The 13,554-nt window shown below is 38.9% G+C and overlaps 1 long non-coding RNA gene across 1 annotated transcript; it reads left to right on the forward strand.

Annotated features, from left to right (window-relative positions):
* The first annotated feature begins 7,128 nt into the window (after positions 1-7,128).
* On the forward strand, positions 7,129-9,475 carry LOC137008354 (uncharacterized). Its single transcript, XR_010892793.1, has 3 exons — positions 7,129-7,842; positions 8,591-8,659; positions 9,066-9,475. It is a non-coding gene; the product is annotated as an uncharacterized lncRNA (long non-coding RNA).
* The last annotated feature ends 4,079 nt before the right edge of the window (positions 9,476-13,554 follow it).

Below are 13,554 nucleotides of genomic sequence, written 5' to 3' on the forward strand. Positions count from 1 at the left end.
AATTTGGTCCATATATTAAACATGCTTGCACGTATTAGTATGAAACTCGGTACACATATAGACCTCATCGGGCCGAACAACTTTCGCGCTCTAAGTTAATCGCCACGCCAACAGGAAGTCAGCTATTAAGGGTTGTTTGAAAAACGCATGCTCTGGAATTTGATATACTCCTCCTAGACGATTAATCCGATCGCCACCAAACTCGGTCAGCATGAAGTCAAGACACTGATGATTAAAAATTGCCAGGGGATTTTTGATATCTCGAACGGTTTGGCCGTGGCGAGGCAACGAATTTATGGCGAGAAAAAGGAAACAGGAAATGTGTTATAACGTCTTAATACATATATTGATCTTTATGAAACTTCACGAGTGTGTTCCTTATAGGAGTCTGATCACATGGATGTGACTATTGTGAGTCAAAGTTATAGCGCCACCAACTGGCAGCAGGAAGTGTATCACTTTTTGAAATGTTTTGAGATCACCCTCTTATTTTTACCTGATTTGCTTCAAACTTCATCAGTGTAATGTTAATACACAGCAGATGTAGACCTATGACAGGATTTTTGATATTTGAAATATTGTTGCCATGGCAACAGGTCAAACTGTAATAATATTCTTGAGTGTTTTTGAGGCTCTTAACATGCTTCAAATTGCATGAAACTCGACACACACATCAATATTGTCAACCAGTAGACATGGACAAAGCCATAGAAATGGGCGTGGTGGAGGGGCTCAGTAGCGCCACCTTTTGACAAAAGTGGGGGTTAGTTTTTCCTACAGTCACCAAACTCGGTACACATATTATTCTCATCAAGCCGGACAATTTTCTAATTTACATTCATTAGCTCCGACCAACAGGAAGTCAGCTATTTTGGTTTGAATGTTAATTTTTTGAAAAAACAGGCTATGAATTTTATACTACTACTCCTACAGGGTTTATCCAATTTACACCAAGCTTTTTTTAACTTGTTGCGAACACATTGAAGTTGTTTAATTGCAAACGGATTTTGGATATCTCAAACGGTTTGGCCGTGGCGAGGCAACGAATTTATGGCGAGAAAAGGGAAACAGGAAATGTGTTATAACTTCTGCATACATTGATTGATGTTTATGAAACTTCAGGAGTGTGTTGGTTGTAGTAGTCTGATCACATGGATGTAACTATTGTGAGTCAAAGTTATAGCGCCACCAAATGGCAGCAAGAAGTGTATCACTTTTAAAATGCTTTGAGATCACCCTCTTATTTTTACCTGATTTGCTTCAAACTTCATCAGTGTAATGTCAATACACAGCAGATGTAGACCTATGACAGGATTTTTGATATTTGAAATATTGTTGCCATGGCAACAGGTCAAACTGTAATAATATTCTTGAGTGTTTTTGAGGCTCTTAACATGCTTCAAATTGCATGAAACTCTACACACACATCAATATTGTCAACCAGTAGACATGGACAAAGCCATAGAAATGGGCGTGGTGGAGGGGCTCAGTAGCGCCACCTTTTGACAAAAGTGGGGGGTTAGTTTTTCCTACAGTCACCAAACTCGGTACACATATTATTCTCATCAAGCCGGACAATTTTCTAATTTACATTCATTAGCTCCGACCAACAGGAAGTCAGCTATTTTGGTTTGAATGTTAATTTTTTGAAAAAACAGGCTATGAATTTTATACTACTACTCCTACAGGGTTTATCCAATTTACACCAAGCTTTTTTTAACTTGTTGCTAACACATTGAAGTTGTTTAATTGCAAACGGATTTTGGATATCTCAAACGGTTTGGCCGTGGCGAGGCAACGAATTTATGGCAAGAAAAGGGAAACAAAGTGTTATAACTTCTGCATACATTAATTGATTTTGATGAAACTTTGGCTTAGTCTTCGTTGTACAAGGCTGATCACATGGATTTGACTATTGTGATTCAAAGTCATAGCGCCACCAACTGGAAGCAGAAAATGTGTCACTTTCAGCATACATTGAGATCACCCTCTTATTTTTTACCTGATTTGCTTCAAAATTCATCAGAATAATGTTAAAACTTGGCACATGTAATCCTTTGAAAATGGGCAGGGAGGAGGGGCTCTATAGTGGCACCTTGTAGTGCAGTAAATGTGGAGTGAATTTGACATAGTCCTTTGATGTTTAACCGTTTTAAATGCCTATTGCCCGCTGTGCACAGTTGCCCTGAAGCCACCGGGGTGGCGGTGCCACCGGGCTTGGGCCCGCCATCGCTGCTCGCAGCTATATTTAGGGCCCAAGCGAAAATTCGCGCAGGGCCCTCTTGTTCTTCTAAGGATTATTATTATTTATTTTTATTTTTTTTTTTTTTCCGTCTTCCGGGGCTTTTTGGGGGCCTTAACATGCTCAAAAACTCTTGAAAATTGGCACACACATTGGAATCCGCGGCCATTAGGACGCCGGAGAGGCTGTTACCCGGGCGTGGCATGGGGGCTCGACAGCGCCCCTTGAAAAAGTCTGAAAATTTGGTCCATATATTAAACATGCTTGCACGTATTAGTATGAAACTCGGTACACATATAGACCTCATCGGGCCGAACAACTTTCGTGCTCTAAGTTAATCGCCACGCCAACAGGAAGTCAGCTATTAAGGGTTGTTTGAAAAACGCATGCTCTGGAATTTGATATACTCCTCCTAGACGATTAATCCGATCGCCACCAAACTCGGTCAGCATGAAGTCAAGACACTGATGATTAAAAATTGCCAGGGGATTTTTGATATCTCGAACGGTTTGGCCGTGGCGAGGCAACGAATTTATGGCGAGAAAAAGGAAACAGGAAATGTGTTATAACGTCTTAATACATATATTGATCTTTATGAAACTTCACGAGTGTGTTCCTTATAGGAGTCTGATCACATGGATGTGACTATTGTGAGTCAAAGTTATAGCGCCACCAACTGGCAGCAGGAAGTGTATCACTTTTTGAAATGTTTTGAGATCACCCTCTTATTTTTACCTGATTTGCTTCAAACTTCATCAGTGTAATGTTAATACACAGCAGATGTAGACCTATGACAGGATTTTTGATATTTGAAATATTGTTGCCATGGCAACAGGTCAAACTGTAATAATATTCTTGAGTGTTTTTGAGGCTCTTAACATGCTTCAAATTGCATGAAACTCGACACACACATCAATATTGTCAACCAGTAGACATGGACAAAGCCATAGAAATGGGCGTGGTGGAGGGGCTCAGTAGCGCCACCTTTTGACAAAAGTGGGGGGGTTAGTTTTTCCTACAGTCACCAAACTCGGTACACATATTATTCTCATCAAGCCGGACAATTTTCTAATTTACATTCATTAGCTCCGACCAACAGGAAGTCAGCTATTTTGGTTTGAATGTTAATTTTTTGAAAAAACAGGCTATGAATTTTATACTACTACTCCTACAGGGTTTATCCAATTTACACCAAGCTTTTTTTAACTTGTTGCGAACACATTGAAGTTGTTTAATTGCAAAAGGATTTTGGATATCTCAAATGGTTTGGCCGTGGCGCGGCAACGAATTTATGGCGAGAAAAGGGAAACAGGAAATGTGTTATAACTTCTGCATACATTGATTGATGTTTATGAAACTTCAGGAGTGTGTTGGTTGTAGTAGTCTGATCACATGGATGTAACTATTGTGAGTCAAAGTTATAGCGCCACCAAATGGCAGCAAGAAGTGTATCACTTTTAAAATGCTTTGAGATCACCCTCTTATTTTTACCTGATTTGCTTCAAACTTCATCAGTGTAATGTCAATACATAGCAGATGTAGACCTATGACAGGATTTTTGATATTTGAAATATTGTTGCCATGGCAACAGGTCAAACTGTAATAATATTCTTGAGTGTTTTTGAGGCTCTTAACATGCTTCAAATTGCATGAAACTCGACACACACATCAATATTGTCAACCAGTAGACATGGACAAAGCCATAGAAATGGGTGTGGTGGAGGGGCTCAGTAGCGCCACCTTTTGACAAAAGTGGGGGGGTTAGTTTTTCCTACAGTCACCAAACTCGGTACACATATTATTCTCATCAAGCCGGACAATTTTCTAATTTACATTCATTAGCTCCGACCAACAGGAAGTCAGCTATTTTGGTTTGAATGTTAATTTTTTGAAAAAACAGGCTATGAATTTTATACTACTACTCCTACAGGGTTTATCCAATTTACACCAAGCTTTTTTTAACTTGTTGCTAACACATTGAAGTTGTTTAATTGCAAACGGATTTTGGATATCTCAAACGGTTTGGCCGTGGCGAGGCAACGAATTTATGGCAAGAAAAGGGAAACAAAGTGTTATAACTTCTGCATACATTAATTGATTTTGATGAAACTTTGGCTTAGTCTTCGTTGTACAAGGCTGATCACATGGATTTGACTATTGTGATTCAAAGTCATAGCGCCACCAACTGGAAGCAGAAAATGTGTCACTTTCAGCATACATTGAGATCACCCTCTTATTTTTACCTGATTTGCTTCAAAATTCATCAGAATAATGTTAAAACTTGGCACATGTAATCCTTTGAAAATGGGCAGGGAGGAGGGGCTCTATAACAGCACCTTGTAGTGCAGTAAATGTGGAGTGAATTTGACATAGTCCTTTGATGTTTAACCGTTTTAAGTGCCTATTGCCCGCTGTGCACAGTTGCCCTGAAGCCACCGGGGTGGCGGTGCCACCGGGCTTGGGCCCGCCATCGCTGCTCGCAGCTATATTTATTATTATTATTCTTCTCCAAAATGAATCGCATTTGAGAGGGCCTAAACGTGCTCGAAAACTCACGAAACTTTGCACACGCGTCAGAAGTGGTGAAAATTTACGTCTGTTATGGGTTTCGGAATTGGGCGTGGCAAAATGGCTCGATAGCGCCATCTAACGTACAGCCCCGCTCGCTACATAACACTAGGGGTTTGAAATTCGGTACACACATTTATCAGCCCAGTACCTACAAAAAATTCTCTTGGAGCGAAATCCGAAACCAAACAGGAAGTCAGATATTTTGAATTAATTCACCGTTTTTTGCATTTTCCAGACGTTGTACTTTAACGAACTCCTCCTAGAGATTTAATCAGATCAATGTCATTTTTGGTCAGTCTAATCTAAAGGCCTTTGTGACGTTAAATTGCGAAGATCTAGAGTTTTCGCTGAAGGGCTTGTCCGTGGCGGCCTGGCAAAATTTGATGTTTCGCCATGAAACAGGAAGTTGTTGTAACTCGGGCATACAATGTCTGATCTGCCCCAAACTTCCCATGTTTTATTAGAGTCCTGACCTGAAGACATCTATATGACAAATTTCAGTTACAGTCATAGCGCCACCTGGGGGCAACAGGAAATTACATGTTTTACACTGGGATTAACTCCTCATAGAGATTAAACCAGATCAACATCATAATATGGCCAGTCTAATCTTAAGGCCTTTGAGATGTTAAATTGAAAAGATCTTGAGTTTTCGTTGAAGGGCGTGTCCATGGCGGACCGACAAAGTCTGATGTTTCGCCATATAAGGTGAATCACTTTTTTGAGGGCCAAAACATACTCGAAAACTCATGAAACTTTGCAGATGCGTCAGAAGTGGTGAAAATTTACGTCTGATATAGATTTCAGAATCAAGTGTGGCAAAATGGCTCGATAGCGCCACCTAAAAAATTTCAACGAAGTGCCCCTGACACTACGTTTTGTGTACAGGTATGACATTTGGTACACACATCTAACAGCCCAATACCTACAAAAAAGTCTCTTGGGGTGAAACATGAAAACTAACAGGAAGTCAGATATTTTGAATTTTCTTTGCAAAATTTGTGCAGTTTTTGCCATTTCCAGATGTTGTACTTTAACGAACTCCTCCTAGAGCTTAAATCAGATCAACATCATATTTGGTCAGTCTAATCTAAAGGCCTTTGAGACGTTAAATTGTGAAGATCTAGAGTTTTCGCTGAAAGGCGTGTCCGTGGCGACCTGGCAAAGTTCGATGTTTCGCCATGAAACAGGAAGTTGTTGTAACTCGGGCATACAATGTCGGATCTGCCCCAAACTTCACATGTTTTATTAGAGTCCTGACCTGAAGACATCTATATGACAATATTCAGTTACAGTCATAGCGCCACCTGCAGTCAACAGGAAATTACATGTTTTACACTGTGATTAACTCCTCATAGAGATTTAACCAGATACACATCAAATGTGATCAGTCTAATCTTAAGACCTTAGCAATGATAAATATCAAAGATCTTGAGTTTTGGTTGAAGGGCGTGTCCGTGGCGGACTGACAAAGTCTGATGTTTCGCCATGAACGATGAAGCTGTTGTAACTGATCTGCTCCAAACTTCACATGTGTGATAAGAGTCCTGGTCTAAAGACATCTATATGACAATATTCAGTTAGCCATAGCGCCACCTGCTGGCAACAGGAAATGGCATGCTTCACACTGTAATTCACTACCAGATTCACATTTCATTATGCCACGAAGTACCAGACATGCTAGAAACATGTTAAATCATGCAACACTTGGCTGAGTGCTAATTTATGCGATTAACGGCACTAAAGAAACAGGAAGTTGTTGTAACTCAGGCATACACATGTTCACATGTTCACATGTTCGATAAAAGTCCTGGCCTGAAGACATCAACATGGCAAAATTCAGTTATGGTGAAAGCGCCACCTGTTGGCCGCAGGAAGTGTGGCACTTTTACATGATTTTGCCATAATTCTCCTGTTTTTACTCGCTTACATGCATGTCGCCCACTGTTCGCTGTTTTCCTGAGGCCAACGGGTGGCGGTGAGCCCGGGTGCGAGGGCCCTCTCAACGCTGCTTGCAGCTTTAATTATTATTATTATTATTAGGGCCCAAGCGAAAATTCGCGCAGGGCCCTCTTGTTCTTCTAAGGATTATTATTATTATTATTTTTTTATTTTTTTATTTTTTTTCCGTCTTCCGGGGCTTTTTGGGGGCCTTAACATGCTCAAACTCTTGAAAATTGGCACACACATTGGAATCCGCGGCCATTAGGACGCCGGAGAGGCTGGTACCCGGGCGTGGCAGGGGGGCTCGACAGCGCCCCCTTGAAAAAAGTCTGAAAATTTGGTCCATATATTAACACTCTGAGGTCTAAAAACGCGCCGGCGCGTTTTGCAGTTTTTTTTTCACATTGCAGCAAAACAGACTTAAAATACTCCGTCATTTTTTGTCATAGAGACATAAGTAATATATCAATTGAAACTATAGAATGTCTTCTTTTTTTTGTGTACACTCACAATCAAAATAAAACTTTGTGCTTTTTAAAAATAAATAAAATATACAGGGTGTGCTGTCCTGCCGTCTCCGTCTCTGCAAACATCGTTCTAAAACGTCACTAAAAGTAACTAAAATAGATGGCTTATACATGCTACATGGACATGAGAGATATGTCTTTGGAAAGCTTTAAGTGTCTACTTTTAAACAAAACAAATAAATTCTAAAACAAATATTCTCCCTTTATGTAATCAGTATAAAAGTAAAGAGAGGTACTGTTTCTCCTGTCTGACCTAATTATCTTTAATGTGTGCCCGCCCACGCGCAGAGCGCTCTATTCATAAGATAATGTGCTGAGGCGATTTATGCAAACTGTAAACGCCCCTAACAGCGTCTTAAAAAGCATCAAGTTTCATCAGATTCATTCGCTGTCCTTCGCGTTTGGAAGATGGCACACTACACAGGTGAGCAGGCTCTTCAGATGGTCCTGGACAGTGAGGAAGTTCACTCTTTCCTCGGAAGAAGAACACGACTCTGACGATGAACGTCTGCATTTTGAAGAGCGACTTGATCCAGCTGAAGATACAGTTTCTGATGAGTAAGTGATTTAGTTTTACTTAAATTATTTGACGTGTTTTTTTTTCTATATAAGCGTACATATATTTGCCTTATATTTACATCTATCTATATAACTATATATATAACTTTATCTCATAAAAACGCTTATAAATAGAATGCTTTTCTGTTGATATAGGGCCTACTTAAATTATTTATATAAGCGTACATCTATATTTGCCTTATATTTACTTCTATCTATCTATCTATCTATCTATCTATCTATCTATCTATCTATCTATCTATCTATCTATCTATATATATATATATATATATATATATATATATATATATATATATATATATATATATATATAACTTTATCTCATAAAAATGCTTATAAATAGAATGCTTTTCTGTTGATATACTCAAATTATTTGACGTGTTTTTTTTTATATACAAGCGTACATCTATATTTGCCTTATATTTACATCTATCTATAAATATATATATAGCGTATCTAAGTACCGTATATGATAGGCGTGAATGTGCTAAAATATGCTTGGTTGTGAAATGCGCGAACATGTTGCTATTTGCTAAATGTGCTAACTGATATAGCAGACTGTAAACGTTTACACATTCGCACACTTTGTCCGGTAATGGCCAATTGACAGACATATACAGCATGCTTGTATACCTGTTACTTTCCTGTCAGTTATGCATAGCTAATGGTATGAGAGTATTATCTTATATGCTAATAATAACAGGGTTTTTTTTACATTTTTTTTTAGGAATGTGGATCCATCACTCTCACATTCACCTGCAATTCCCACTAGGAGGGCACGCAGCAACACAGTTGAGTAAGTACACTTTTACCCACTATATGGTAGGCCTATATTGAAATCTGTAAGATTTTTCATGTTTTTAAAATAAGTTTCGTCTGCTCACCAAGGCTGCATTTATTCAATTAAAAATACAGTAAAAACAGTAATATTGTGAAATATTATTACAATTTAAAATAACTGTTTTCTATTTGAATATATTTCACAAAGTCGTTTATTCTTGTGATGTCCAGCATCATTACTCCAGTCTTCAGTGTCGCATGATCCTTCAGAAATCATTCTAATATGATGATTTGCAGCTCAAGAAACATTTATTGTTTACAATTGTTCAGAAATGTTTCATAAGTAGCAAATCATCATATTTGATGATAATATTTGATGATAATATTAATAAGATTCATATTTGATGATAATATATTTGCAGAGCTCTGTGGTGTGTCGTCACAGAAAGCAGCTCCAAAACGGACCAAAAGTGACCATGTACCGGTTCCAGGAGCAGAGCTGACATCAGATGCAAGGAATAATGCCACCGCTGGTCATCGGAACTGCATGCTTTGCAAAGTACAGCTTGGTAAAAGGCAAGACACACCTTGGAAATGCCAGGCATGTGACATTTACTTGTGTCTTCAGTTGAACTGTTTTCAAAAATGGCACACAGATGTGTGACTGTTCAGATTCTCTGTTCACCACCTCTCACTGACCATTGGGCTGCAAAGATTATCTATATGTGATCAAGCAGGTTATGTATAGGGTGTAAAAGTGGGCTTTTTTTTATAAACCTTACCTTTATTTGCCTGTATACACAAAAAATGTGCCTTTGACCCTAGTTTATATGTGGATTATATTGTTAACTTTATTTTAAATAAAAAAGAAAAAAACAATGATATGTCTTGTCTTTGCATTTTCTTAGTTGACTCAGTCACATTCCTGACTGAATGGCTCATTATGCGGCTCATTAGGGGCAGGGTCTTAATCTCCCCAGGTGTAAATCACTTCATTATTCATGAAGAGTCACACCTCTTCGCATATGGCCTACCTAAACAAAAAGTGTCTTAGAAATTTAAAATCAATACAATGTTTTATGTGTCAGAGTAGGGAGGATCATTTCCACATCATTTTGAAGCAAAAACTCTACACTAAAATATACAATTCTCAAAAGTCTTGTGAAAAAACATTTAGTATGCATTTTTAGGTATTGTTTCAGTTACTTTTTTTTTTTTGTTTTTTCAATAACCACGCATAAACATTATTCCTTTAAAAACACAAACATGTACATACATGTTCCTCACATATTATGGTAGCCTAGTTTGTGCTGAATACAGTGTAATGACACTTTTGTCATTAATATGTTTATAACCAACTGATAAAAGCACAAATGTCAGGGCATGTCAAAACTTCTCCAGGGCCCAAAATCAGCCTCAGACTCCAGAGGGTTAAACATGCTTGCACGTATTAGTATGAAACTCGGTACACATATAGACCTCATCGGGCCGAACAACTTTCGCGCTCTAAGTTAATCGCCACGCCAACAGGAAGTCAGCTATTAAGGGTTGTTTGAAAAACGCATGCTCTGGAATTTGATATACTCCTCCTAGACGATTAATCCGATCGCCACCAAACTCGGTCAGCATGAAGTCAAGACACTGATGATTAAAAATTGCCAGGGGATTTTTGATATCTCGAACGGTTTGGCCGTGGCGAGGCAACGAATTTATGGCGAGAAAAAGGAAACAGGAAATGTGTTATAACGTCTTAATACATATATTGATCTTTATGAAACTTCACGAGTGTGTTCCTTATAGGAGTCTGATCACATGGATGTGACTATTGTGAGTCAAAGTTATAGCGCCACCAACTGGCAGCAGGAAGTGTATCACTTTTTGAAATGTTTTGAGATCACCCTCTTATTTTTACCTGATTTGCTTCAAACTTCATCAGTGTAATGTCAATACACAGCAGATGTAGACCTATGACAGGATTTTTGATATTTGAAATATTGTTGCCATGGCAACAGGTCAAACTGTAATAATATTCTTGAGTGTTTTTGAGGCTCTTAACATGCTTCAAATTGCATGAAACTCGACACACACATCAATATTGTCAACCAGTAGACATGGACAAAGCCATAGAAATGGGCGTGGTGGAGGGGCTCAGTAGCGCCACCTTTTGACAAAAGTGGGGGTGTTAGTTTTTCCTACAGTCACTAAACTCGGTACACATATTATTCTCATCAAGCCGGACAATTTTCTAATTTACATTCATTAGCTCCGACCAACAGGAAGTCAGCTATTTTGGTTTGAATGTTAATTTTTTGAAAAAACAGGCTATGAATTTTATACTACTACTCCTACAGGGTTTATCCAATTTACACCAAGCTTTTTTAACTTGTTGCGAACACATTGAAGTTGTTTAATTGCAAACGGATTTTGGATATCTCAAACGGTTTGGCCGTGGTGAGGCAACGAATTTATGGCGAGAAAAGGGAAACAGGAAATGTGTTATAACTTCTGCATACATTGATTGATGTTTATGAAACTTCAGGAGTGTGTTGGTTGTAGTAGTCTGATCACATGGATGTAACTATTGTGAGTCAAAGTTATAGCGCCACCAAATGGCAGCAAGAAGTGTATCACTTTTAAAATGCTTTGAGATCACCCTCTTATTTTTACCTGATTTGCTTCAAACTTCATCAGTGTAATGTCAATACACAGCAGATGTAGACCTATGACAGGATTTTTGATATTTGAAATATTGTTGCCATGGCAACAGGTCAAACTGTAATAATATTCTTGAGTGTTTTTGAGGCTCTTAACATGCTTCAAATTGCATGAAACTCGACACACACATCAATATTGTCAACCAGTAGACATGGACAAAGCCATAGAAATGGGCGTGGTGGAGGGGCTCAGTAGCGCCACCTTTTGACAAAAGTGGGGGTTAGTTTTTCCTACAGTCACCAAACTCGGTACACATATTATTCTCATCAAGCCGGACAATTTTCTAATTTACATTCATTAGCTCCGACCAACAGGAAGTCAGCTATTTTGGTTTGAATGTTAATTTTTTGAAAAAACAGGCTATGAATTTTATACTACTACTCCTACAGGGTTTATCCAATTTACACCAAGCTTTTTTTAACTTGTTGCTAACACATTGAAGTTGTTTAATTGCAAACGGATTTTGGATATCTCAAACGGTTTGGCCGTGGCGAGGCAACAAATTTATGGCAAGAAAAGGGAAACAAAGTGTTATAACTTCTGCATACATTAATTGATTTTGATGAAACTTTGGCTTAGTCTTCGTTGTACAAGGCTGATCACATGGATTTGACTATTGTGATTCAAAGTCATAGCGCCACCAACTGGAAGCAGAAAATGTGTCACTTTCAGCATGCATTGAGATCACCCTCTTATTTTTACCTGATTTGCTTCAAAATTCATCAGAATAATGTTAAAACTTGGCACATGTAATCCTTTGAAAATGGGCAGGGAGGAGGGGCTCTATAACGGCACCTTGTAGTGCAGTAAATGTGGAGTGAATTTGACATAGCCCTTTGATGTTTAACCGTTTTAAGTGCCTATTGCCCGCTGTGCGCAGTTGCCCTGAAGCCACCGGGGTGGCGGTGCCACCGGGCTTGGGCCCGCCATCGCTGCTCGCAGCTATATTTATTATTATTTTTTTTTTTTTATTTTTTTTTTTTCCGTCTTCCGGGGCTTTTTGGGGGCCTTAACATGCTCAAAAACTCTTGAAAATTGGCACACACATTGGAATCCGCGGCCATTAGGACGCCGGAGAGGCTGGTACCCGGGCGTGGCAGGGGGGCTCGACAGCGCCCCCTTGAAAAAAGTCTGAAAATTTGGTCCATATATTAAACATGCTTGCACGTATTAGTATGAAACTCAGTACACATATAGACCTCATCGGGCCGAACAACTTTCGCGCTCTAAGTTAATCGCCACGCCAACAGGAAGTCAGCTATTAAGGGTTGTTTGAAAAACGCATGCTCTGGAATTTGATATACTCCTCCTAGACGATTAATCCGATCGCCACCAAACTCGGTCAGCATGAAGTCAAGACACTGATGATTAAAAAATGCCAGGGGATTTTTGATATCTCGAACGGTTTGGCCGTGGCGAGGCAACGAATTTATGGCGAGAAAAAGGAAACAGGAAATGTGTTATAACGTCTTAATACATATATTGATCTTTATGAAACTTCACGAGTGTGTTCGTTATAGGAGTCTGATCACATGGATGTGACTATTGTGAGTCAAAGTTATAGCGCCACCAACTGGCAGCAGGAAGTGTATCACTTTTTGAAATGTTTTGAGATCACCCTCTTATTTTTACCTGATTTGCTTCAAACTTCATCAGTGTAATGTTAATACACAGCAGATGTAGACCTATGACAGGATTTTTGATATTTGAAATATTGTTGCCATGGCAACAGGTCAAACTGTAATAATATTCTTGAGTGTTTTTGAGGCTCTTAACATGCTTCAAATTGCATGAAACTCGACACACACATCAATATTGTCAACCAGTAGACATGGACAAAGCCATAGAAATGGGCGTGGTGGAGGGGCTCAGTAGCGCCACCTTTTGACAAAAGTGGGGGTTAGTTTTTCCTACAGTCACCAAACTCGGTACACATATTATTCTCATCAAGCCGGACAATTTTCTAATTTACATTCATTAGCTCCGACCAACAGGAAGTCAGCTATTTTGGTTTGAATGTTAATTTTTTGAAAAAACAGGCTATGAATTTTATACTACTACTCCTACAGGGTTTATCCAATTTACACCAAGCTTTTTTTAACTTGTTGCTAACACATTGAAGTTGTTTAATTGCAAACGGATTTTGGATATCTCAAACGGTTTGGCCGTGGCGAGGCAACGAATTTATGGCAAGAA

The sequence above is a fragment of the Chanodichthys erythropterus genome, chromosome 3 (genome assembly GCF_024489055.1).
Source record: "Chanodichthys erythropterus isolate Z2021 chromosome 3, ASM2448905v1, whole genome shotgun sequence".
Classification (NCBI taxonomy): Eukaryota; Metazoa; Chordata; class Actinopteri; order Cypriniformes; family Xenocyprididae; genus Chanodichthys; species Chanodichthys erythropterus.